Consider the following 27961-nt stretch of genomic DNA (forward strand, 5'->3'; position numbering starts at 1 on the left):
TGTGAATCATGCTACTTTTTTGAGGGGGGCACCACCAGAGGAAAAAAGCACCATGAGAGTCAAAGGCAGTGGCAAGGTTGAAAAACCTCGCTCCCCAGAAATGAAGGATTTGTTAAATGAAATGTTCTTTTCCCACAGATCATAAGTGACTGCTGTTCAGTAAAGTACTTTATTTTTTATTTTTAAAAATATTGGATTTCAAATCATTTCACTTAAACAAGCCTCAAAAACTGGAAGAAATTATTCAACTACCCAAGAAAATCTAAGAATAGAAGAACACTTGCTAAATTACCATGGCTTATGCTCACTTTGGCAAGATCAAAATAAATGATCATTAAGGAAAAGAGAAGAGCAAGATAGAGAGAAAAGGAGAATGAGAACAAAACAATAGAAATGACACTCTATGTCATTCTGGGTATCCATTTCAAAGCAACTTCCTTTTCTGATGGAAATCCAAAGGAATTTAAGAACCTAATGAAATTTAGACTGTTCCTATAAGTGGATAAAATGTCATAAAACTTAGGGAGGCTACAGCTCCAGATAATTGTTTTGCTAGCCTCTCACGTCATATGAAGCTGAAAATCCATCAATCAACCATACCTACTGAGCACTTACTTTGTGCAGAGCACTATGCCAAGTGCTTGGGAGAGTACAATAAAGTAGACACATCCGCTGCCCTGAAGGACTTTACAATCTAGCAGGAATTTAACAACCTAGTAATCTTTTTTTCCATAACAGGACCAAAGATATTCTTTGTGCAAAAACATTCTCGTTTAAGTTACCTAGCATACATACCCACATAGCACAGACTCTTGTTGCACTGAATTTAACCTTTCTTTGTTCTTAGGTTTAAAAGTAGCACTGTATCTCCCCTAAACTGAATTCTGGCTGCCGCATTATCCTTGAACCAATAAAATTCCCTACTTTGAAAGAAGAAACTAGAATGTGCCATTAAGTGTACTACACAGAGACCGGTGTTTTTTGAAGACACATTTCAGAGAAGACATCAGATTGTGAGAGGATCAAACAGCAGTAGTATTTATAGGCAAGAAGCATCAGCGTCTATAAGAAATGCCACCAACAGAACCAAAATCAAAATGATAACATAGTTAATGTAAATATTTGATGGTAAAATCTCCGGAGCATCAACAAAAGCAACCATTTCTAAAGGCAATGTGAGGGAAAGTCCATTTTGAGATATTCAGGCAGTTTACTTTTTTACTCCAGACAACTGCTGCTGTGTCAATAATGAGATAAAAAAAATTATTCGATCAGGTAACGGTAAGAGAACTTCATGTCAATTATTGCTCAGGAAATGTAACCCGGACGGTTAAATGTATATACAAATTCTAATTCTAATTCATTCAATAAACACGATTGAATGAATGAATAATTTGGAAGCCACAAATCAATCAATCAATCAATCAATCGTATTTATTGAGCGCTTACTATGTGCAGAGCACTGTACTAAGCGCTTGGGAAGTACAAATTGGCATCACATAGAGACAGTCCCTACCCAACAGTGGGCTCACAGTCTAAAAGGGGGAGACAGAGAACTGAACCAAACATACCAACAAAATAAAATAAGTAGGATAGAAATGTACAAGTAAAATAAATAAATAAATAAATAAATAAATAGAGTAATAAATATGTACAACCATATATACATATATACAGGTGCTGTGGGGAAGGGAAGGAGGTAAGACGGGGGGATGGAGAGGGGGACGAGGGGGAGAGGAAAGAAGGGGCTCAGTCTGGGAAGGCCTCCTGGAGGAGGTGAGCTCTCAGCAGGGCCTTGAAGGGAGGAAGAGAGCTAGCTTGGCGGAGGGGCAGAGGGAGGGCATTCCAGGCCCGGGGGATGACGTGGGCCGGGGGTCGATGGCGGGACAGGCGAGAGCGAGGTACAGTGAGGAGATTAGTGGTGGAGGAGCGGAGGGTGCGGGCTGGGCAGTAGAAGGAGAGAAGGGAGGTGAGGTAGGAGGGGGCGAGGTGATGGAGAGCCTTGAAGCCCAGGGTGAGGAGTTTCTGCCTGATGCGCAGATTGATCGGTAGCCATTGGAGGTTTTTGAGGAGGGGAGTAATATGTCCAGAGCGTTTCTGGACAAAGATAATCCGGGCAGCAGCATGAAGTATGGATTGAAGTGGAGAGAGACACGAGGATGGGAGATCAGAGAGAAGGCTAGTGCAGTAGTCCAGACGGGATAGGATGAGAGCTTGAATTAGCAGGGTAGCGGTTTGGATGGAGAGGAAAGGGCGGATCTTGGCAATGTTGCGGAGCTGAGACCGGCAGGTTTTGGTGACGGCTTGGATGTGAGGGGTGAATGAGAGAGCGGAGTCGAGGATGACACCAAGGTTGCGGGCTTGTGAGACGGGAAGGATGGTAGTGCCGTCAACAGAGATGGGAAAGTCAGGGAGAGGACAAGGTTTGGGAGGGAAGACAAGGAGCTCAGTCTTCGACATGTTGAGCTTTAGGTGGCGGGCGGACATCCAGATGGTACTCACAAAGGTACTCACAGAGTCAGAAAAAGTTATAGGTAAAACTATAGATCTTAAAAAGATCTTAGCTGTCGTTCTTTTTTACGGCATTTGTTAAGTGCTTACTCTGTGTTCCAGACACTGTACTAAGCGCTGGGGTAGATACAAACTCATCAGGTTTCCTGTCCCACATGGACCTCCCAGTCTCCCCCGACCCCCGCCATGTTACAGATGAGGTAACTGAGGCACAGAAGTGAAGTGATTTGCCCAAGGTCACAATGTAGGCAAGTGGTGGAGCCAGGATTAGAACCTAGGTCCTTTTGACTCCAGGCCCATGCTCTATCCACTGGGCAACACTGCTTCTCATCAGAAACCCTTAAGATGTACCAACTTTCCCCCATGTAGTGTATAAACTGTGTGCCATGACGGCAGTAGAAATCTTTCTCCTTGCCTTGGTTTGTCTTGTATCATTCCTTCAGGAACATTATTCAAAGTCAATAAGCCCATCCCAGGACCAAAAGAAAGAGGGAAAATACTCTGACTACTCTTCCGCCGCCCTTCCAACATTATTATTAATTATCAGGAAAGCCAAGTAAGGCTCTGACACTCAGGATTCGAATGGACACACAAATGGAGAGCCACATCCTGGACCTATAAATAAACAAACCCTCAGGCTGGAATATTAGATCACTGTACAATGTAGCGTTCACAGCTGAGAACACGTTGTTTTCAAAAGAAAAGAGATTTAAAACTGAAGGCATTAAAACATCACACACATGGCAGTGAAATGGGAGCAAAGGTTCCAAGTCTAGCATTGGCAGGAATGACAGCAACATAAAGGTGGAGACCCAAAATGCCTTCAGCTTTCATTTTACTATACCTCATCATAGGAGTTGGAAGGAAGCAAAGCATCTGTTTCAATATGAAAAGCCAGAAACTCTCTAAATAGATGCTTCCTGAAATCTTTATCGAATCTGCTGGCAGGTTGATCAGTTTAAAGAATTTCTACATTAAACAAGAAATTACAAAACACTTGCAAGTGAGAGTAAATTACAAAGACAATGATACATGTATTTTAGTGAAGATTGTACATACGATGAAGCAATGGGTTTTTAGATACGAACATCATTGGAATCATGATGCATCTACAGTTTTTCTTTTATCATTAGTTTTAGGAATGTTGATTCCTAATTTTAGTGGGGTTTCTGCAAATTTCAAGTGTATTTGAAAAATAAATATCAAATTCCACCTAATCTGATTTTATCTTGCAGAGCTACTACCGTACCGAGTTACCCTGGGTTATGATTTTTGAGGGAGTGATGGATTATATTTACATTTATAGGTTATTCGATCCGTATCAATACAAGATGTTTTTGGTCCATTAACTAACTCATCCGATCTTCCTAGTACCCAATTTTAGTCCCTTTACAAGATACACCGACTGCCACAAAAGAGTATCTAAATAAAGCCCAAGCCATAAATGTGAAAGGGCAATTTGATCAGAATATTAATTCTGCAGTTGAATATTCATTCTTCATTAAAGCGATCCTGTAATAGTGTGCCATGGCTCAGTGGAAAAAGCCCGGGCTTTGGAGTCAGAGGTCATGGGTTTAAATCCCGGCTCTGCCACTTGTCAGCTGTGTAACTTTGGGCAAGTCACTTAACTTCTCTGCACCTCAGTTACCTCATCTGTAAAATGGGGATTAAGACTGTGAGCCCCCTGTGTGACAACCTGATTACCTTGTATCCTCCCCAGAGCTTAGAACAGTGCTTTGCACATAGTAAGCGCTTAACAAATACCATCATCATTATTATTATCAATGGTATTTGAGTGCTGACTATTTGCAGAGTACAATGGGAGAGTACAACAGAGTCGACAGACAAGCTCCCTGCCCACAATGAGCTTACAATCAAGAGGGGGAGACATACATTAATATAAATATATTATATGAGTTTTAAAGATATGTACAGTACAATCTCACCTCTATAATGCCATCTTCACCTCAGACAACTCTACTGAGGAATAGACAGATAAAGGCTGAATTTGACCCTACATTGAAGCTTACGTGTAGTTCCTCAAAATGAATGTTTTTTATCCTAAGGAAAGCTTTTTCATTATTATCATTATTATAATAGTACCAATCACTGTGCTAACCCTTGTTAGAGTCAAGTAATAAGATCTGACAAGAGTCTCTGTTCCACATGAGGCTCACAATATGAGGGAGAATAAAAATCAATCATATTTGAGTGCTTACTGTGTGCAGAGCACTGAACTAAGCATAGAATAAAACAGAACTAGTAGACATGTTCCCTGTCCACAATGAGAGAAGAGGCACTTTAAGCTTCTTGTGGGCAGGGACCATGTCTACCAATTTTTCTGAAATAGCGGCAATATTTATTAAGCGCTTACTGTGTGTGGAGCGCTATGCTATGAACTAGGAAAGAGTGTACGAGTGGGAACTAACCATGCACCCTGTTTCTTGAGAGGCTCACAATCTTTGAATAAAGGTGCAGGAGAAGACTTGAGGCGACCATATCGGGAGCAATTCAACAATAAAAAATTAAAACATCCTGAGAGGCAAGGACAAATACGCAACATACAAAACAGGACAAGGGTCACAATATGTGGCTGGAAGACCAGATTCAGAGTTCTAGGGCTATCCGAAGGCACGGCAATGGCTACAGTGGCCACTGATTTTCTCCAGGTTTTAAGGAGCCTTATGCTTTAGGTGCTTTTCTCTTTCCCACTGGAGTGTTGGAAAGCAGGATGTGACGAGGATCTCACCGACACGGAGCAGGGGAAGGAACCGGTGCCAGTTTTGGGGGGAGTAACGCAGCTGAAGCACAGAGCATACTGAGAGAGGGCAGAGGTCCTTGGGCATGTGTGGGAAGGCCCAGAGAACTCAAGAAACACGTTTCGCTCGCTGTGACGGAGGACAGGGGATGAGAGGCACAGCTGCAGCTTTTACAACCAGCTCCCCAAGCAGGGAGAGGTCCTTAGCTGCAGAGGTGAGCAAGGAAGTTAAGGGGGCCCAGAGAGACGAGCCTGCAGTGACCAGATGTTCCATTCCGCTGGAGGTGACGAGGTCCAATACCTGGTGTCATCATCATCATCAATCGTATTTATTGAGCGCTTACTGTGTGCAGAGCACTGTACTAAGCGCTTGGGAAGTACAAGTTGGCAACATATAGAGACAGTCCCTACCCAACAGTGGGCTCACAGTCTAAAAGAACCTTGGTGTCAAGGTTCAACATCTGACCTGGTGTGTACAGAGTACGTGAGGGCCGGCCGAGACGGCCTTGGCCTCAGTGGAAGTGCTGAAGAGTCATTTCACTCAGCTGCAAGCGCAACAGAGGAGCTGAGGAGGTGCAGTGGCAGCTTTACTGTACTGTACACTCCCAAGCCCTTAGTACAGTCCCCTGCACACGGTACGTACTCAAATACCACTGACTGCCCGATTGAGATGAGGAAACTGACGCACGGAGAGGTTAAATGACTTACCCAAGATCAAATGATGGAGCTGGGGCTAGAACCAAGGTGTCTTGGCCCCCATTCCTGTGCTCTAGTGTTTAATCGATTGTATTTATTGAGTGCTTACTGTGCACAGGGCACTGTGCTAAGTGCTTGGGTGAGTACAATGAAACAGTAACAGACACATTCATGTTCCCTGCCCACAATCAATCAATCAATCAATCAATCGTATTTATTGAGCGCTTACTATGTGCAGAGCACTGTACTAAGCGCTTGGGAAGTACAAATTGGCATCACATAGAGACAGTCCCTACCCAACAGTGGGCTCACAGTCTAAAAGGGGGAGACAGAGAACAGAACCAAACATACCAACAAAATAAAATAAGTAGGATAGAAATGTACAAGTAAAATAAATAAATAAATAGATAGAGTAATAAATATGTACAACCATATATACATATATACAGGTGCTGTGGGGAAGGGAAGGAGGTAAGACGGGAGGATGGAGAGGGGGACGAGGGGGAGAGGAAAGAAGGGGCTCAGTCTGGGAAGGCCTCCTGGAGGAGGTGAGCTCTCAGCAGGGCCTTGAAGGGAGGAAGAGAGCTAGCTTGGCGGATGGGCAGAGGGAGGGCATTCCAGGCCCGGGGGATGACGTGGGCCGGGGGTCGATGGCGGGACAGGCGAGAGCGAGGTACAGTGAGGAGATTAGTGGTGGAGGAGCGGAGGGTGCGGGCTGGGCAGTAGAAGGAGAGAAGGGAGGTGAGGTAGGAGGGGGCGAGGTGATGGACAGCCTTGAAGCCCAGGGTGAGGAGTTTCTGCTTGATGCGCAGATTGATCGGTAGCCATTGGAGGTTTTTGAGGAGGGGAGTAATATGTCCAGAGCGTTTCTGGACAAAGATAATCCGGGCAGCAGCATGAAGTATGGATTGAAGTGGAGAGAGACACGAGGATGGGAGATCAGAGAGAAGGCTAGTGCAGTAGTCCAGACGGGATAGGATGAGAGCTTGAATTAGCAGGGTAGCGGTTTGGATGGAGAGGAAAGGGCGGATCTTGGCAATGTTGTGGAGCTGAGACCGGCAGGTTTTGGTGACGGCTTGGATGTGAGGGGTGAATGAGAGAGCGGAGTCGAGGATGACACCAAGGTTGCGGGCTTGTGAGACGGGAAGGATGGTAGTGCCGTCAACAGAGATGGGAAAGTCAGGGAGAGGACAAGGTTTGGGAGGGAAGACAAGGAGCTCAGTCTTCGACATGTTGAGCTTTAGGTGGCGGGCGGACATCCATATGGAGATGTCCTGAAGGCAGGAGGAGATGCGAGCCTGGAGGGAGGGGGAGAGAGCAGGGGCAGAGATGTAGATCTGGGTGTCATCAGCGTAGAGATGATAGTTGAAGCCGTGGGAGCGAACGAGGTCACCAAGGGAGTGAGTGTAGATTGAGAACAGAAGGGGACCAAGCACTGAACCTTGGGGAACCCCCACAGTAAGAGGATGGGAGGGGGAGGAGGAGCCTGCAAAAGAGACTGAGAAAGAACGACCGGAGAGATAAGAGGAGAACCAGGAGAGGACGGAGGACAACAAGCTGACAGTCCCTAAACTCTTCTCTAGACCGTCTGTAAGCTCATACTCTAGTAGACTTGGTTTTCTTTTCCATTTTTGTCCCTTACTAGCCGATAGCTGAAATTGAAATTATTTCAATTTGGGCAACAAAAGCCTTCTGCCTCTACCTTTCAGGTATCAATTAATGTTTATATAAACCGTTATGCAAAAGTTACATCTGATTTCCCAAAGAACGAACCTTCCCAAAACCGGCGTTTCACACAAAATACTACCAATTACATTGCCTAAAATCCTGAATGAAGTCTCACGACTAGCTACTCGAATATTCTTTCAAAAAGGAATTTCACCAGAGCAAACTATTAAAGGGGAATTTGCTAGAATTTTCCATTGAGAATGTCTGTCAGCAAACACCAAGGCAACCAACAAAGCCCAATTCAACCCTTAACCCTACAAATCATGTTTCTAATGAACTCTCAAGTGTCATCAGTAATGTAAGAGAAATACTTGAAAATCTAATTTGTTTATAAACTAATTTTTATAAACAGGACTCTACCCAAACTTTGGTGCCGGTGGCATTGGCAACAGTAGTTTGCTCAACCACTTCATTAACTCACCTCTTCCCACTTGACCATGGGGTGCTTGGCCAGGGGAAAGGAGAAGGGAAAGAAGAGAGGGCAGAGGAAAAGGATAATAATAATAATAGTAATAATGGTATTTGTTAAATGCTTACTATGTGCCAGGCACTGCCTTAGCACTGGAGTAAATACAAGATATACGCTGCCGACAAACTTCAAAAGTGCTTAGTACAGTGCTCTGCACACAGGAAGTACTCAATAAATACGACCAAATAAAAGAAAAGTGGGTTGGACACAGTCCCTGCCCCATGAAGGGCTCACGGTCTCAATCACCATTTTACAGATGAGGTAACTGAGGCACACAGAAGTGAAGTGACTTGCCCCAGGACTCACAGCAGACAAGTGGCAGAGCAGAGATTAGAACTCATGACCTTCTAACTCCCAGGATATGAGTCAATGATAAGAAGCGTTTTCTTATGCAAAGAGTTAGGGAGCCATGGCCTAGTCTTGCTTCTGACTGAACACAGCGTAACTATGTCACTTGGGCTCGAGTTTTCACTTGACAGAATCTGGATAACAGATGCCACCCACCTCCCAGGTGTGAAAATAAGGTAATACATTCAAAATGCTTTAAGCTTTTTTGAAGGAAGGTGCTCGATAAATTCAAGTAGCATTAGCAGTATTATTTAGGGACTTGATGACATAGCTCCTTTCAGTCCCTACAGTTGTCACTTTGAAATATACAATTCCTCAATGTGCTGTTTTCCTATCATCACAACTAGAAGTGTGACATATCACGTCTGCCGCAGTGAAAATTTAGGCAGGAAAATATAAGAGGGTAAGCAAGCTTTTTGTCTCTGAACTTCCTTTAAAATGTATTATAATGAAAACGTAAATTGACTTACTTTCTGTAAATATCACAGTACCTAAATCCCTGCAGATTGCTTGCCCAGGTATTTCCTCTGGGTCGCAACTCCCTCCCTTTTCTTATACAACAGATCTCCACTCTCCCACCTTCAAAACTTTATTACCACAATCATATCTCCTCCATGAAGCCTTCCCAAAATAAACACTCATTTCCCCTACTCCCTCTCCCTTCTGTGGCACCTATGTACTTGGAACTCGGATCTCGAGAAGCAGCATGGCTCAGTGGAAAGAGCATGGGCTTCGGAGTCAGAGATCGTGGGTTCAAATCCCGGCTTTGCCAACTTTCAGCTGTGTGACTTTGAGCAAGCCACTTCTCTGGGCCTCAGTTCCCTCATCTGTAAAATGGGGATGAAAACTGTGGGACAACCTGATCACCTTGTAACCTCCCCAGCACTTAGAACAGTGCTTTGCACATAGTAAGCGCTTAACAAATACCATAATCATCATCATCATCAATCGTATTTATTGAGTGCTTACTATGTGCAGAGCACTGTACTAAGCGCTTGGGAGGTACAAATTGGCAACATATAGAGACAGTCCCTACCCAACAGTGGGCTCACAGTCTAAAAGGGGGAGACAGAGAACAAAACCAAACATACTAACAAAATAAAATAAATAGAATAGATATGTACAAATAATTATTATCTAAACCCATTAATCACCTGATATTCATCCCACCCTCAGCCCTACATCATCATCAATCGCATTTATCATCAATTGTATTTATTGAGCGCTTACTGTGTGCAGAGCACTGTACTAAGTGCTTGGGAAGTACAAGTTGGCAACATATAGAGACAGTCCCTACCCAACAGTGGGCTCACAGTCTAAAAATTCGAGGGAGCCTCGAATTCCAGAATTAGAACCTGTACATATCCGTTATTTTGGCATTCACCGAGTGCTTACTGTGTGCAGAGCACTGTGTTAAGTGCTTGGGAGAGTACACTACAACAGAGTTGGTAGCCTCCTTCCCTGCATAATTTATGTTAAAGTCTGTTTCTGCCTTCCCCTCTACACTGTAAACTCCTTGTGAGTAGGGGGCATGTCTACCACCTCTGTTGTACTGTATTCTCCCAAGTGCTTAGTACAGTGCTCTGAACACAGTAACCACTCAATAAATACTATTGATCGATCTTGGAGGCTTTAGGAAAGTGAAAGAAATACGTTGTTTGGGTAAAATGAAAGTGTTAGAAGATAATCAAGTCGGCTCTATCGTTAATTCAAACATTTATTAACCATACTAGTTTGTGCCCACACAGCAACATTTTGAGAAACATAAAAATGCATGGGAAAATTTATTTCATTAAGTCTCCCAACCTCACTGGAAGGTAAGGTATTGTATATCCTCGCTTTCACAGATTGGGCAAGTTCCTTAATCAAATTGAGCCATGACACCTATTGATAAATGGAGCTGAGACTTTGTAGCCAAGGCATCTGACTTCACCATCCCATCATTAGTCATTTCACCTCTCATGCCTTTGGCGCTTCTCTCTGTCCTAAAATGCACTTCAAAATTGCTTACTCTTCAGAGGAATAACTCAGCAGCAAAGGCCGCCGAGATCCAGAATGTGAAACTAAAAATGAACTAAATCCAGGGGCTGGATGCAGAACCTCACCAATATAGAGGCACATCAAATAAAGCTCCTCAATTATTGTCAGCCGACTGAATTTGAAGGAAGACACATGAAAGAGCCTCTAAAGAAGGAATGCTTCCTATTTGAGGAAAAGCAATAAAGGGCATGTTAGCATTTAAGTGAGAACTGAGGCGGCACGCAGGCACTTAATGGAAAGATTTCATTTTGTTCAGGTGTCCATCTTAATAATAATAATAATAATAATAATAGTGGTATTTGTTAAGCGCTTACTATGTGCAAAGCACTGTTCTAAGTGCTGGAGAGGTTACAGGGTGATCAGGTTGTCCCACGGGGAGGCTCACAGTTTTAATCAGCATTTTACAAATGAGGTAACTGAGGCACAGAGAAGTTAAGTGACTTGCCCAAAGTCACACAGCTGACAGCTGGTGGAGCCAGGATTTGAACCCATGACCCCTGACTCCAAAGCCCGTGCTCTTTCCACTGAGCCACACTACTTCCATCTTTACCAACTGGTGCCACCTTATCCCTGGTTCCATAATTTTAAGGCATGGCCAGGGATCTCAGGAGGTGAGAAGCAGTGTGGCGTAGCAGATAGAGCCTAGGCCTGGGTGTCAGAAGGTCACGGGTTCGAATCCTGACTCCACCACTGCTGTGTGACCTTGGGCAATTCACTTCACTTCTCTGGGCCTCAGTTACCACATCTGTAAAATGGGGATCGAGACTGAGCCCCGTGTGGGAAACGAACTGTGTCCAACTAGATTTACTTGGATCCACCCAGCATTTAGTACAGTGCCTGGCACGTAGTAAGCACTTAACAAATACCATCATCATTCATTAATTCTGTTCTACATGAATGTGGCTTAAGGCTGTTCATTCCCATCTTCCCTACCATATCACTCCTTTCAGCCACCTCTGCTGTCATATGTCTATCGAAATAGAAATATTTTGATCATACAAACACCATCATCATTCATTAATTCTGTTCTCCATGAATGTGGCTTAAGGCTGTTCATTCCCATCTTCCCTACCATATCACTCCTTTCAGCCACCTCTGCTGTCATATGTCTATTGAAATAGAAATATTTTGATCCTTTTTTTATCATTTGTATCTTCCTCTTACTATGACATGCTTGGCTCTACGTCCACTTTTCTCCTCCATTAGAGTTCCTTGAGAGCACGGCCTGTATGTTTTCTGCATTTCCCCCATCATCTGGTACAGTACCCGGCACCCAGTAGCATCTCGAACCAACAGACACTTAACGGTTCTGATTTGCTCCATGGAGAGCTACTGTGGGATGTATAGAAATTACTGCATCAGCCTCCTTTCTGACCTCCCATCTTCCTGTCTCTTCCTGCTTCAGTCTATACTTCACACCGCTGCCCGGAGTATCTTTCTACAGAAACTCTCTGGGCATGTCTTCAAAAATCTCCAATGGTTGCCTACCAAGCTTCGCATGAAGCAAAAACTCCTCACTCTCAGCCTCTAAAGCTCTCCATCACCTCGCCCCCTTCTACCTCACCTTCCTTCTTTCCTTCTACAGCCCAGGCCACACACTCCGTTCCTCTGCTGTCGCTAACCACCTCACTGGGCCTCGTTCTCAACTGTCCCGCCGTCGACCCCCGGCCCACGTCCTACCTCTGGCCTGAAATGCCCTCCCTCCTCACATCAGCCCAACTAGCTCTCTTCCTCCCTTCAAGGCCCTACAGAAAGCTCACCTCCTCCAGGAGGCCGTCCCAGACTGAGCCCCCCAGTTTCCCCTGCTCCTCCTCCCCTCCCCATCACCCCAACTCCCTCCCTCTGCCTTATCCCCTTCCCCTCCCCACAGCACTTGTGTATATTTGTACATATTTATTACTCTAGCTTATTAATGATGTTTATATATCTATAATTCTATTTATTTTGAAGGTATTGACACCTGTCTACTTGTTTTGTTTTGCTGTCCATCTCCCCCTTCTAGACTGTGAGCCCGTTGTTGGGGAGGGACAATCTCTATATGTTGCCAAATTGTACTTTCCAAGCACTTAGTACAGTGCTCTGCACAGAGGAAGCACTCAATAAATACGATCGAATGAATGAATGAATGAATTCCACCCCAAGAATGGTCCCTTCAGAGTGCAGTCAGAGTGGCTCTTCTGCTCCATGCTACCCTATCCAATGGAACCCCCACCTGGGAATCCAGAGGAACTCTGAGCCCCAGCAGGAATCAGTCAATCAATCATATTTATTGAGCACTTACTGCGTGCAGAGCACTGTACTAAATGCTTGCGTGTGTACAATATAACAGCATAACAGAGATGGAACCTATCAGGCAAAGGGAAGAGTATGCATTAGCACTACAATCAATTCTTCTCCCCGGTTTCTGAGTCCCGAAGTCTTCCTGTCTCGACCGAGACACAACCATCTATTGCCATGGGACACTTCATCATTGCTAAGTAGTGGTGTTCTAAATGTGAGGATAGATCTGAGGGAGTGTGTGTCAAATGCAAAGGGAGGAAAGGTGAAGGTAAAGGATATGAAAGGCTTATTAAGAAAACAAGCCCCTAGCATATTCCTTAGGTCTTATTACATAAAAATGATAATGGTCAAATACATATTTATCAACATTACCATGGCTTTCCATATGAATTATACAGCATATGACTTGCAAATTGAAGCATCATTTTTAGTTTCCTTCAAAAAAACTACAGAATGAGACATTTCTAATCACTGTCTAAATTCAGTGACGATCCCTGATTCGTTACCATTGAGCACTTTGAAAACCTAGATATTGTGAACTGTTGACTACAAACTCACATAGGGATAAAGTAATTTCCTTAATGATTTTAAAAAGCACACCACTGAGAACTGGAATTTCCCTTCACAGGGTACTTCTTGGAAAATAAGGCATTAAGAATAATGTTAAGTGAGACTTTCTATTTTATGGCAGTGACACTTCTTGACACGGAATATTCATTTTCTTCACATTCCGTTTTATTGTGCCTAAAGAATCAGAAAATGTAATCGAAGAATCTGCCTGTCACTTTTCCCCATAAAGGTACACATTTGGAAGGTTTTGCCACTATCACATGCAGCAAATGAAGAGTTATATGTTACCATTCTAGAGCTGAACAAAGTGATGCAGCGTGGCTCAATGGAAAGAGCCCGGGCTTTGGAGTCAGAGTTCATGGGTTCAAATCTCAGCTCCGCCACTTGTCAGCTGTGTGACTTTGGCCAAGTCACTTCACTTCTCTGGGCCTCAGTTACCTCATCTGTTAAATGGGGATTAAGATTGTGAGCCCCACATGGGACAACCTTGGAAGTTTAGTTCCTGGTCAAGTTTATTTCTCATTCATTTATTCATTCAGTTGTCTTTATTAAGCGCTTACTGTGTGCACAGCACTGTACTAAGTGCTAGGGAAAGCACAGTCCTGATTAATGTATATCCAGTCCAGGGTTTATAAGCGCTTAGTACAGTGTTCTGCCCACAGTGAGAGCTCAATAAATACTACTGAATGAATGACTGCAAAAGGTTATTTTCAGTGTTAAATCCTTGCTAAATAGAGGCACTGAATATGTGTGTGTGCGTATGCGAAGACACACACAAACATACACCTCACCCTTTGTTGAATGGAATAATGGGAAGAATGGAGTCTGGGAAAGCAGCGTGGCCTAGTGGAAGGAGCCTGGGCTTGGGAATCAGAGGTTGTGGGTTCTAATCCTGCCTCTGTCACTTGTCAGCTGTGTGACTTTGGGCAAGTCGCTTAACTTCTCTGGACCTCAGTTACCTCCTCTGTAAAATGGAGATTACGACTGTGAGCCCCACGTGGGACAACCTGATCACCTTGTACCTCCCCAGCGCTTAGAACAGTGCTCTGCACATAGTAAGCGCTTAATAAATGACATTATTATTATTATTATTACAGTCCCTGCCCACAATGAGCTCAAAGTGGGACTGAGCCCCCCATTCCTCTCCCCCTCCCCACCCCCCCGCCCTACCTCCTTCCCCTCCCCACAGCACCTGTATATATGTTTGTACAGATTTATTACTCTATTTTACTTGTACATATTTACTATTCTATTTATTTTGTTGTGTTAATATGTTTTGTTTTGTTGTCCATCTCCCCCTTCTAGACTGTGAGCCCGCTGTTGGGTAGGGACCGTCTCTATATGTTGCCAACTTGCACTTCCCAAGTGCTTAGTACAGTGCTCTGCACACAGTAAGCGCTCAATAAATACGACTGAATGAATGAACAACCTGATCACCTTGTATCCTCCCCAGCGCTTAGAACAGTGCTTTGCACATGGTAAGCGCTTAACAAATGCCATCATTATTATTATGATTATCATTATTAGAGAAGCAGTGTGGCTCAGTGGAAAGAGCCCGGGCTTTGGAGTCAGAGGTCATGGGTTCAAATCCCGGCTCCGCCAACTGTCAGCTGTGGGACTTTGGGCAAGTCACTTCACTTCTCTGGGCCTCAGTTACCTCATCTGTAAAATGGGGATGAAGACTGTGAGCCTCCCGTGGGACAACCTGATCACCTTGTATCCTCCCCAGCGCTTAGAACAGTGCTTTGCACATAGTAAGCGCTTAATAAATGCCATTATTATTATCATTATTTATTATTATTATTATTATTATTATTATTATTATTTTATTATTGCTAAGCAGTAAGAGAACTGCTTAGTTCTCTTACTTTTGATCACACACATCTACGTCTCCCTCTACTGGACAAAACAGAAAATAAGTCCTGTCTCTCAGTTGCCACCAAATAGAAGTCTAATTTGAGCACAAATGAAAATATACTGGCTCATCACTCGGTGCAATTACTCTCACTAGAATGGTAAAAAAAGGATCAACTCACTCAGTTTTCCGATACATGAGTTCCAGTTGACAGGAAAGACTAACACAGTGGTGCATCAGAAGCGGGAAAAATATTTTAAACTATGTTTGAACCAACCGCTCAGTTACAAGTATTCATTGGAGGCTTTGAATCTAGAAAATTGATGTAATAAGTAATCTTCTAGGCTGCTACCTTTTCAGAAATGTGTCCTCCACCCAAAGTCGTCCCCCCCCATCCCAAAAAGAAGAACTACACTTCGTGTGTGTGTGTGTGTGTGTGTGTGTGTGTGTGTATGTGTGTGTGTGTGTGTGTGTGAACCCATTGTTGGGTAGGGACCATCTCTATATTTTGCCAACTTGTACTTCCCAAGCGCTTAGTACAGTGCTCTGCACACAGTAAGCACTCATATACGACAGAATGAATGAATACATATGATTTCTAGAGTATGAGTCCATTGTTGCGTAGGAACCGTCTCTATATGCAGCTGATGATTTCCCAAGCACTTGGTGCAGCGCTCTGCACACAGTAAGCACTCAATAAATAGGACTGAATGAATAAATTGGCAATTTTTTTTATCTTACACAACTCATTCATTCATTCAATCATATTTACTGAGTGCTTACTGTACTAAGCGCTTGGAAAGTGCAATTCAGTAACAAATAGAGCCAATACCTGCCCACACTGGGCTTACAATTTACACTTTTTATTTCTCCTGCTTCAATTCCTTACCAATAGCCCGCACTGTCAATTCTAAGCCCCTAACTCCCTCCTAAAGTCTCTGGACCCCTCTTAGGGTCGCAACTGGAGAGTTTCCAGTACTTTACCAGTCACAACTACAGGAGGGAGAGTCAAGCAGAGGCATATCCATTTCAATCCTAGCTTGGGCAGTGGCTAGTGAGTGGAAAGGCAATCTGCTACAAGTCAGCAGCATGGGAGAGTCAAGGGCAGAGACTCATTTACTGTGTGCAAGGATGGCAATGGTAAACCACTTTCATATTTTTACCAAGAAAACTCTATGGATACACTACCAGAACAATTGCAGATGGAAGTGGGGCATGGTGGGAGAGATGTGTCTATGGCATCACTATGGGTCAGACACGACTGGACAGCATAAGACAACAACAACAACAAAGTCTCTGGTGACCTGGCTTCTTCCCTGCTAATAGCTCACAAATTATTAACTCAACCTGATAATAATAATGGCATATTTATTAAGCGCTTCCTATGTGCAAAGCACTGTTCAAAGCACTGGGCACTGTTCTAAACTCTGGATCAAAGCCATCAGATGGGATCAGCTCCAGGGAAGGGGCTTTCCTTTTATGTAGGTTCTCCTCCTTCCCAGGTAAGTCTCTAGAGGCAAGTCCACTCCAAAAAATGTGGCTCCCATTCTGTTCAACCTCTCCATCGATTATGTCCTCACTGCTTTTCCACATTCCACACACCCCCACTTCACAGAAATTTCTGTCCTCCGGACTCCTCTACCTCCTCCATCTTATTTTCCCAATATCTTTTCAATCATCTTTATTAGGTGACTGCTTGTTCATACTGCATATTCGTTACTTCCCTTCCAGATCTCCTACCATCTGGATTTCACTTGCTTTGTTCCACTGAAACCGTGCTCGTTAAAATTTCCAAATTACCTCCTCATAGTCAAATCTAATGACTTTCTCCCTGAAGTTCTTACCGGTCATTGTTTTCCTCTTACCACCTTGACTATTCCTTCTCTGTATCAATCCATAAATGGTACTTATTGAGCACTTGTGTGCAGAGCACTGTCTCAAATGCCTGTTGGCTCCTTGAGCTCTTCTCTACCTTTAATTTAGGGAGCACTAAATCCTAGAACTCTGCCTTTCTCACTTCATACTCACTCAAGACACTCATCAGCTCTTCAGATTTCTCAACTATTGCCTTGATAATAATAATAATAATAATTTTGGCATTTGCTAAGTTGATGTGAATGACCCTCAATCTGTACATTTTCACTCTCATGCTTCATGCCTCACCCTACTTTAAAATCACTGTTATTCCTTCTGTGTTTAGGACATCGCCATCTCGATGTCTCAAAAATCATCCGACTTTATATTCAATTCACCTGTAAGGAAACTTTTCATCTTTACTTTCTTCTCTTAGTACTTCCCTGTAAACAGCAAAACCTTCACAGCCATGGAATCACCTTTATCTCTTCTGTCATTTGCCTCCTGCCGAGTGCGAGACTGAACACAAGTTGAATCTAACCCTCCCACCAATTCATCTGCCGGCATTTTTGTTTCCCAAAGACATTCACAATCTCAGTAGAGAAGAAAAAAGAGAGAAAATGCTTTGATCGGAGGTTCAAAGTGTTTAAGTTGTTTCATAACTTTAATATCATTTTTCTAAAAATATTTTCGTACGGATGGTGGTGATAAATCCACCATTTGAAAAATTTAGGCATCCCATCTGATATTCAAGACTTTTAATACACAACCCCAGGTGGAGAAATTGTGATGGTTGCACAACAAATCTATCACTCCTACACAGCACACACCAATGAATGGCCACTCTGATATACAGCAGAACAAAATGTAGCCTTATTAATCCTGCTGGTGTATTTTTTTACTTTCAGAAAAAAAATATGTTCATCATTTTTACCCATTTGTTCCTAGGGTGTCATTAAAACAGCAGCAGTTAGACTCCAGTATATGCACATGATTACTATATACTCCAGCTGACATCTTCTATTAAAAACTTTCAAATCTGTAGCATCTTTTGGAAAATGAAATCAGAAAAGTGGCACAGTTCGCAAGTAATGTCATAAGCTGTACTAACTGAAGTCCCCTTACCATGATTATTCACTAGCAACCATAAAATTTGTATGGTAATTAAAGCCCGATAAAATACCTAACAACAGAAGCATCAATCTGAAAGATAAGGACCTATCTGATTTTGACTGGGCCCTACATTTGGAAAAGTTTTTATCAATGTATTTTTTGGAAAATATACTGATATTAAATGTAAGCCAGCAAGAAGACAATGCATTTAAATTTATCAACTACCTAATGTACGCAGAGCACTTTAGTAAGTGCTTATTATTATTAAGTGCCATCGAGTCGTTTCCAATAAATAGTGACTCCATGGATATACTTTCTTCAGAGCATCCTGTCCTCTACTATAATCAGCAACCTTTCTAATGGTTTTTCCGTAACCATTGTTATGGTTTCTATCCATCTAAGCTGCTGATCACCCTCTTCCACGTTTTCCCTGGACTTTTCCTAGCATTAGTGTCTTCTCCAGAGAATTAGTCCTCCTATGTGTCCAAAATATGCTAATCTAAGTCGAGTCATTTGGCCTTCCAAAGACCACTTTGGTTTGAATTGCCCTAAAATCCATTTGTTTGTCCTTGGGGAAGTCCACGGTATTCACAAAAGCCTTCTCCAACACCGCTTGGAAAGTACAATACAACAGATTGTAGACATGATCTCTGACCAAACTGGCTCACACACTAGACAGAGGGAGAGACATAAAATAAATTAAAGATAGGGGAAATGGGAGAGGAGAGGGATATGTACACAAGCGCTTAAGGGGAAGAGATCCAAGCGCATAAGCAACTCAGAAGGGATGGCGAATAGGAGAAAGGACTTAGTCGGCTGCAATGTACTCTTCGGGGACATGTGATTTTAGGAAGTTCTGGAAGATGGGGAGGGAAGTTCTGTTCTAGTTTGTCAATAAAAGACTGTTAGACACCTAAACCAATCTGTGACAGCCAGAATTAAGAATTACTTTACAGGCAGGCATTTGGATTTATCTGCACCTGAATGAGCAAACACCAAGTCAAAAGTTCAGTCATGCAGGCGGTTTCCATTTCATTAGGGCTTTAATCTCCACGATGCAAACCTTCCCACAGGGCCCAGACTAACCTCAGTAGATACTGCATTGCCACAACTGGACCACATCTTTTCGAGCACTGTTCAGTCGTGTCTTGATTTATCACTAAGTCGGTGATCAACAGAATGCACTTCAAGATATTCCACCTCCCAATTCTGTACCCTCAACTCCTGAAAACCAAAGTGACTTTCTCTAGAGTTTAAGGAGTCTGGCGGTGGTCTGAGTAACAAATCCCCAGCAACCTTGATAACAGAGATTTATCATGAAGTTCACCGGTTCAGTGAAAAGGCTTGCCTACAGATGCAAATGTTAATTTCAGCCCAATGCTTTCCAAAGTTTTCCTAACCATGTTGATTAACATCGGCAAGTGACAGATGTACATTCCAAACAGCTTATAACATTTTTTTATTCATTCAATCATTCATTCAATCGTATTTACTTACTGTTTGCAGAACACTGTTCTAAGCGCTTACGAGTGCGCAATATGACATTAACAGACATCCTCTGCCCATTAAGGTCTGTCTCTTCCACTACAATAGAAGCAGCATGGCTCAGTGGAAAGAGCATGAGCTTTGGAGTCGGAGGTCATGGGTTCAGATCCCGGCTCCGCCAATTGTCAGCTATGTGACTTTGGGCAAGTCACTTAACTTCTCTGTGCCTCAGTGACCTCATCTGTAAAATGGGGATTAAGACTGTGAGCCCCCCGTGGGACAACCTGATCACCTTGTAACCTCTCCAGAGCTTAGAACAGTGCTTTGCACATAGTAAGCACTTAATAAATGCTATAAAAAAAAAAGCTCACTGTGGGCACGGAATGTGCCACCAACTTTGCTGTACTGTACTCTCCCAAGCACTTAGTACAATGTTCTGCACCCAGTAAGCAGTCAGCGCTCAGTGAATATGCCACTGATGATGATAATAATAATAATAATGATAATGATGGCATTTATTAAGCGCTTACTATGTGCAAAGCACTGTTCTAAGCGCTGGGGAGGTAACAAGGTGATCAGGTTGTCCCACGGGGGGCTCACAGTCTTCATCCCCATTTTACAGATGAGGTAACTGAGGCTCAGAGAAGTGAAGTGACTTGCCCAAAGTCACACAGCTGACAAGTGGTGGAGCTGGGATTTGAACCCATGACCTCTGACTCCAAAGCCCGGGCTCTTTCCACCGAGCCACGCTGCTTGAGGATTGATGATGGAGTCTCCCATCAAGAATGACAGGATCAAGATACTGGACACAGAAATGGATTGCGGTGCCACCGACTTATCCAGTGCCTCTTACACACGGGTGTATCTTTAAGTCAAGTTCCTCTGGGGCAACGGATGGGTATTGGGGAGGAGCATGAGTGAATACTTCACTTGTAAAAAACATGTACAGTCTCACCTGGCTAGTCAGCTCCGGGTTTCCTCATTCCCAGAGAAGTCCTCTTCCCACCGGCCGTTACAGCCTAATGAGCCACGTACCAAAAAGATAACTGGGGAGGCTGGATTCCGTCAAAATCATTTCAGTGTGACAGTTGGTGTGCCCGTGAGGATCTAGCCAGTAGTGGATTGACAGTGGCCTTGAATTCTAATTTCTCAATTACACTTCTCACTCTCCCTATCTTTTAATACTGATAGGCTACAAGTTTCGATCGCAATATACTTTCAGTTAACTATAAATCCATAAATCCAGTGTTACATCCAAGCCTAAATCAAATCAATTAATGTGAGTATTCACCTCACAGTGTGTATAGTTTCCTGGTACAATCTCTGGTGCCAAACTCCTCACCAGAGCTAATCATTATTCAACTAATGATTTTTTTTTTTTTACCTTTTCTCCTTGGAGTGTCATTGGAACTATAATGGTGACTTTTTTCTTTAAAATACTTATATGACTTTCATTTACTCATAAAATACATTAGCAGAAATCTCAATTGTACGCTAAAGTCAGAATAAATAAAGTCTATTAAACATGTGTATATATGTATATATGTTTGTACATATTTATTACTCTATTTATTTATTTATTTCTTTTATTTGTACATATCTATTCTATTTATTTTATTTTGTTAGTATGTTTGGTTTTGTTCTCTGTCTCTCCCTTTTAGACTGTGAGCCCACTGCTGGGTAGGGACTGTCTCTATATGTTGCCAATTTGTACTTCCCAAGCGCTTAGTACAGTGCTCTGCACATAGTAAGCGCTCAATAAATACGATTGATGATGATGATGATGATGTGACAGGAAATCCTGCAAAGTCACACCTGTTTGTTGTTTTTTTTTTTTAATCAAACTACAGTTAATACTCTCCTGAACGATGGAGTGCCAAAATATTAAATGCCAAGAAGTCCTCCTCTCAGGACTCTCATGCGAACCACGCGTTTATCCATTTTAGTTTGTAAGGGTACTCAGCAGAAATAATGGTGAGTTTTAAGTGAATAGCAGCTTGTTTCTAAGATAGAGCCCATAAGCCTTTTGTAGCTTCAAATGTCTGAACAATGTTACTTGGTTGCTTTGGCTGTGTTTGCTTTTAGAATATTAGTTTAGCACATGGTGAGTTCTTAATCTTTAACATTTTAAAAAATTTAAAATATTATAATTAAAAACATACATCTCACAAGCTATCCAAGGGACACAATTAATCAAGCTCATGCCACAAAACCAGCATAGACCCTTTAAATCAAGAAAATGCTGATTTTAATTCCAGTGCCCCCAAAATGTAAAACTATAAAAACAAAAATTTTCCTTCATCTGTAAATCATAAAACTCTCCAAATTGGACTTTTTTTGACACAATTTCGGGGTGTTCAAACACTTTTTAGAAACAAAATGGATTCTCATGCATACAAAGAATGGCATAAAGTTCCGGTCAGTTCACACTTCAGTTTGTCATAAAACGTTAATCATCAAAGATTTTCCCCTCTTGCACCTCACACCCTCAAACCCCATAAACACTTTCAAGATTGCTTCTGTGAGACAATATTTACTCAATCCACAGCAAAGACAAAATGTGGTCCAGGAAAGGCTACTTATTTCATTAGTTACTATCATTAGGTTAATCTGCATTTTTAACTCAGACACATGGATGTATTTATATCTTCACACATTTTTCTGAATTATAGCTTCCTATCTGAACTCATCTTGCACAGATTTTTAATAATAATCAGAAAAACATGCCTAAGCATATAGCCGATGGCTAATTTTTCTTAAACCAGGAATAAGCACACTTTCATTCTGCATACAGACTAATAGCACTTATGCAGGTGTCTCTGCTCCTGGCTTGATATTTACAAATCAGAAAAACAGCCAAGTGTGCATTACACAGGGAAAATTAAGGGAAACACCAGTCATGCCAAACTCGATAATCAAAGGTGTTTGCATATTACATAACAGGTAAAATTAGCTTTTGAACATATAGACACCAGCCCCGTATGTCAGGCATTTCAAGACTGTAAGCCCGCTGTGGGCAAGGATTGTTTCTATTTGTTGCTGAATTGTAATAATAATAATTATTATTATTATTTTGGCTTTTGTTAAGTGCTTACTGTGCGCCAAGCACTGGGGTAGACACAGGGTTATCAGGTTGTCCCATGTGGGGCCCACACTTTTAATCCCCATTTTACAGATCAGGTAACTGAGGCACAGAGAAGCAAAGTGGCTTGCCCAAGGTCACACAGCTGACAAGTGGCAGAGCCGGGATTAGAACCCACGACCTCTGATTCTCAAGCCCGGGCTCTTGCCACTAAGCCACGACTTTCCAAGAGCTTAGTACAGTGCTCTGCACACAGTAAGTGCTCAATAAATACGACTGAATGAATGAATAAATGAAGTACAATATAGATCAGCAGAAAACATTTTGTTATTGTACCAATTTTCCCCAGTATCAATCATCTTTATTCAGCAGTTACAGTGTGCAAAGCACTGTACTAAGCTCTTGAGTACAATATATAACAGAGCTGGTATGCTCCATGTTCCCTGCTCACAGTCTCGAGAGATGCTTCCAAAATGTGTTCCTAAAAAATTTAGTGCATCATGGATGAATGCATCAGTGGATATGAAGTCCCAGGGACTTACCTATCCTGGGTTCTGCTCCCAAACCAGGCCTGACCCGACCACAGAGGTCTAAGGTAAGTAGAAACCGCACTGAAAATCACTCCTCACCAGCCCCCAGCTCTGGACAACTTCTAAATTCAATGAGGCCCAGTTAAAACTCGCTTAAAAAATTCAAGTTTTCATCCTACATAAGTGAGATGCACCTGCTGAACATGGATGCAACTTTACAGAGTAGAAGATGAAATTAGAACAAAAGAGGTGATGGAATTATTTTCAACAGGATGATCAGTAATGATGATGATGGCATTTGTTAAGCGCTTACTATGTGCAAAGCACTGTTCTAAGCGCTGGGGGAGGTTACAAGGTGATCAAGTTGTCCCACAGGGGGCTCACAGTTTTAATCCCCATTTCACAGATGAGGTAACTGAGGCACAGAGAAGTGAAGTGACTTGCCCAAAGTCACACAGCTGACAGTTGGCAGAGCCGGGATTTGAACCCATGATCTCTGACTCCAAAGCCCGTGCTCTTTCCACTGAGCCACCCTGCTGTGTATGCTAGGTGCCTCTCTGATGGGCAAGTTACGTTTCAAGTGAAGTTGAAAAGAATGGTGCACGCTGATGTAGTCCCTTCCAATCATAAAAAAATTTTAGGCAACTAGCACAAGATGACTTTTTCCAAAATCAGGGATTTCAGCACTATCCCTTGGTCATTTCTTGATGAAATGGCTTTTCAATCATGAAATAAGAATTCTTCTCACCAAAATGCAAGCATACTGAGTCTTTAGCATTTGTGGTAATCATATATATACAGGATATCCAAAGGGAAAAGCAATTTAAGAGGGATCAATTAAATTACCACAGCCCCCTACGAAATCTAAACAGGTAGTGCCCACGTTGTTTTTAATCAATGATAATTTATTTATTTTTTAATGATATTTGTTGAGTGCTATGTGCCATATATGACATGGCTGTGGTAGATCCAAGGTAATCAGGTTGGATATAGTCCCTGACCCACAAAGTACTCCCTGATGAGGAAACTGAGGCACAGAGAAGTTAAACGACTTGTCCAAGGTCACACCGTAAACAAATGGCAGAGCCAGAATTAGAACTCAAGTCCTTCTGACTCCCAAGCCTGTACTCTATCCACTAGGCCATGCTGCTTCTCTTTTTGAGTGCTTACTATGTGCACAGCACAGTGAAGGGTTCTTAGACACAATCCCTGCCCAAGCAATTTACAGTCTAAATTAAATAACTCACAGATAATAATAATGATGATGATGATGGCATTTGTTAAGTGCGTACTCTGTGCAAAGCATTGTTATAAGCGCTGAAAACACTGTTGCAAGCACTGAAAGCTCTGTTCTAAGCACTGGGGAGGATGCAAGGTGATCAGGTTGTCCCATGGGGGGCTCACAATCTTAATCCCCATTTTACAGATGAGGTAACTGAGGCATAGAGAAGTGAAGTGACTTGCCCAAAGTCACACAGCTGACAAGCGGTGGGGCCGGGATTTGCACCCATGACCTCTGACTCCCAAGCCTGGGCTCTTTCCACTGAGCCATGCTGCTTGGGGCTATGAGTGGGGTGAATGGCAAGTGCTTGGGCTATGGTATGTTTTTAACTTCTGTCACTTCATACTAAACTTTAAATACAATAATTCAATTACTCACCCAGAACGAGTACTTCTGGTGAAGCAATAGTGGGATCTGAAAAAAATGTAGGTAGCAGACAGGAAGAGAAGTAGGGCCCCTCCTAATGCCTTTTGCAAAGGTGGACTGGGGACTACGTTGCCAACTTGTACTTCCCAAGTGCTTAGTACAGTGCTCTGCATACGGTAAGCGCTCAATAAATACGACTGAATGAATAAATGAATGACTAAGGACCTCTCTCCCCAATTTTTTCTGCACTGCTCTCATGAGGTAGAACAGAACAGAGAAGACTAGTTCTAGTACCTTCTGCATTTTAGTTCCTTGGAACTTGTGTGGTTGTCGATCTCCACTTTCACCATTGAACCCACTCTCAGAATTTTCATAAACCATTAGCCTGATTTCAAACTCCCAAGCCTAACCGCATAAAATAATTATAACATTATAAAAAACTTATGCCTTACCTTCACTGCAATGTTTCAGTTTTCCTATCCTCAAAAACAAAATCATCGCCTAAGTCATGCCTTCCTCTGCTAACTAATGCCCCCCTCCAGACAGTATCCTCCTATAAATCAATCGTATTTATTGAGCACTTACTGTGTGCAGAGCACTGTACTAAGCGCTTATAAACAGAAAGAAGTCCATCCTGTTCGTAGGGGTAAGATGGCCTCAGTTAAAAAGGGGGGGGGGGGGAGAAGAGGGAGAGAACTTTAGGTGCCAAGGCCAATAAAAGCTATGGGATTTAAGGTGGAAGTCCAGATCATAAAAGAGGATATAAAAATGAAAAACAGGGAATGTAGGTAAGACAAGTATAGTGGAAAGTCCGATGCAGAGACAAGAGTACAAACAAGATATAATGGCTGCAGGAGAAAAGCCGGGTTCACAATAAAGGTGAAGGGTCAACTACTGTGAAAAGATCTCTTTTTTTGACAAATGGAAAACTTCTCAGGAAAATCCATGACCCACTACTCTAACATGGGAAGGGGTAGAATGAAGGTTAGGAGCGTGTAAATAACAAAATCCTCCGATCTGCAGCGAGTCTGCTAACGGGTGGGTTAGCTGGCAGAGGAAGGGGAGAACGTAGCAATAAAGGTTCACCTTGTATAAGGGATTTTTTTTTTGCTGTGGAGGGGAATGATAGGGAAGGTCTTTGCCACCAAGAATAGGTTTTCCTTGTTTTTGTCCCTCTCCCCTCCTTCAAAGCCTTATTGAAGGCACCTCTCCTCTAAGAAGCCTTTCCTAAGCCCTCCTTTCCTCATCATCATCAATCGTATTTATTGAGCACTTACTGTGTGCAGAGCACTGTACTAAGCGCTTGGGAAGTACAAGTTGGCAACATATAGAGACAGTCCCTACCCAACAGTGGGCTCACAGTCTAGAACGGCACATAGGTATAAATCAGTAATTTATTATGTATGTATTTATGTATTATGATTAATAATGTTCCTCATCACCCATTCCCTTCTGGGACTCCCACTCTCTGACTTGCTCCCTTTCATTCATTCATTCAATGGTATTTATTGAGCGCTTATTGTACTAAGCGCTTGGGAAGTACAAATCAGCAACATATACAGTCTCTACCCAACAACGGGTTCACAGTCTAGAACGGCACATAGGTATAAATCAGTAATTTATTATAAAAGTATTTATGCATTATGTTTAATAAATAAATACATTTATGCATTATTATATATTTAATTTATTTATTTATGTATGTATATTCATGTCTGTCTCCCCCTCTGGACCATGAACTCATTATGGGTAGGGAATGTGTCTGTTTATTGTTATATTGTACTCTCCCAAACGCTTAGTACAGTGCTTGCACACAGTAAGCACTCAATAAATATGACTGAATGAATGTTTTCACAATTCCAATTAATCAAGATAACTAGGTGCTAAAAGAAAAGTCAATCGAATGTTAATCACGGGCATAGCACTGTACCAAGCACATTCCTTTCTATACTTTAAATACCAGTCTGAATTAAAACTAAAGAATACAAGGGATGATGAATAAAACTCAATGCTAAAAGAAAAGTCAATCGAATGTTAATCACGGGCATAGCACTGTACCAAGCACATTCCTTTCTATACTTTAAATACCAGTCTGAATTAAAACTAAAGAATACAAGGGATGATGAATAAAACTCAATGGTAACCACCTCATATTTTTACCAATCAGCCCGCATCCCAGAATCCTCCCGAAGGGATACCAAATTCAGGCGTCTCTATCACTCCTCTAATAGAGTCATTATGTCTTAATCATCTTTTAGTAAGAGAAAAAAGGCCTTCATTTCTCTTCCCATTAAAGGAAAGAATAACAAATCTACCTTTTCGAGCACTTTAATGGTGTTTCATCACTAAATTAATCTTCTCGATACTTTCCATCTAGACAGATGGAAAGGAAACGTATACTAAGATATTCATGTTCCTGCATTTATTGATATCAGGTTCTCTTGATTCTCCATTAATCTTTACTTTCTGGCTAATGGGATTAATATCATTTTAATTGCTACAAAGTGGCTTCTTATCCGGTCATGTGAAAAACAGCAATAGCTGTATTCAGAATTTGGATAGCCCTCAAGAGGTAATTGAAGGGGCAAAACATTTTCTGGTATTGAAGGCTTTTTGATCAAGGATAATTCTAATTAATCAGCTGGCATAATGCCAGGCAGCACAGTCATGTGACCTAAAGCTAGACGCTTGGTTCATCAATTTACAAAACCAAATAGGAAAAACAAGAAATGACAGGAAGACAAAAATCTTTTTAAACGAGTTTGGAGCACTCGAACTGTTCAACGGTTAAACCTCTATCATCTCTGCACAAATGTAAAAGTGGACTAATGATTGGCTATGAAACAAAATGTGTTTTCCTGTCCAGAACACTTTCACATAAATACTTTAAACCATTACTTTTCTCATTTCAGGAGACTAAATGAATTGCCAGAAGAATGTTTATAAAGCAAAATTTTTACCTCCTGTAATAATGCATTCACTAAAAAAAATTGT

General features: G+C 42.1%; 1 protein-coding gene and 1 non-coding gene across 5 annotated transcripts in view; one reads left to right on the top strand and one right to left on the bottom strand.

Annotated features, from left to right (window-relative positions):
- DIAPH2 (diaphanous related formin 2) overlaps positions 1-27961 on the bottom strand; it is a 786157-nt gene that overhangs the window by 645655 nt on the left and 112541 nt on the right. The gene's annotated exons all lie outside the window — the stretch shown is intronic.
- LOC119930209 lies at positions 16199-16337 on the top strand. Its single transcript, XR_005451697.1, has one exon. It is a non-coding gene; the product is annotated as a small nucleolar RNA SNORA7 (small nucleolar RNA).

The sequence above is a fragment of the Tachyglossus aculeatus genome, chromosome 6 (assembly GCF_015852505.1).
Source record: "Tachyglossus aculeatus isolate mTacAcu1 chromosome 6, mTacAcu1.pri, whole genome shotgun sequence".
In the NCBI taxonomy this organism is placed as follows: domain Eukaryota; kingdom Metazoa; phylum Chordata; class Mammalia; order Monotremata; family Tachyglossidae; genus Tachyglossus; species Tachyglossus aculeatus.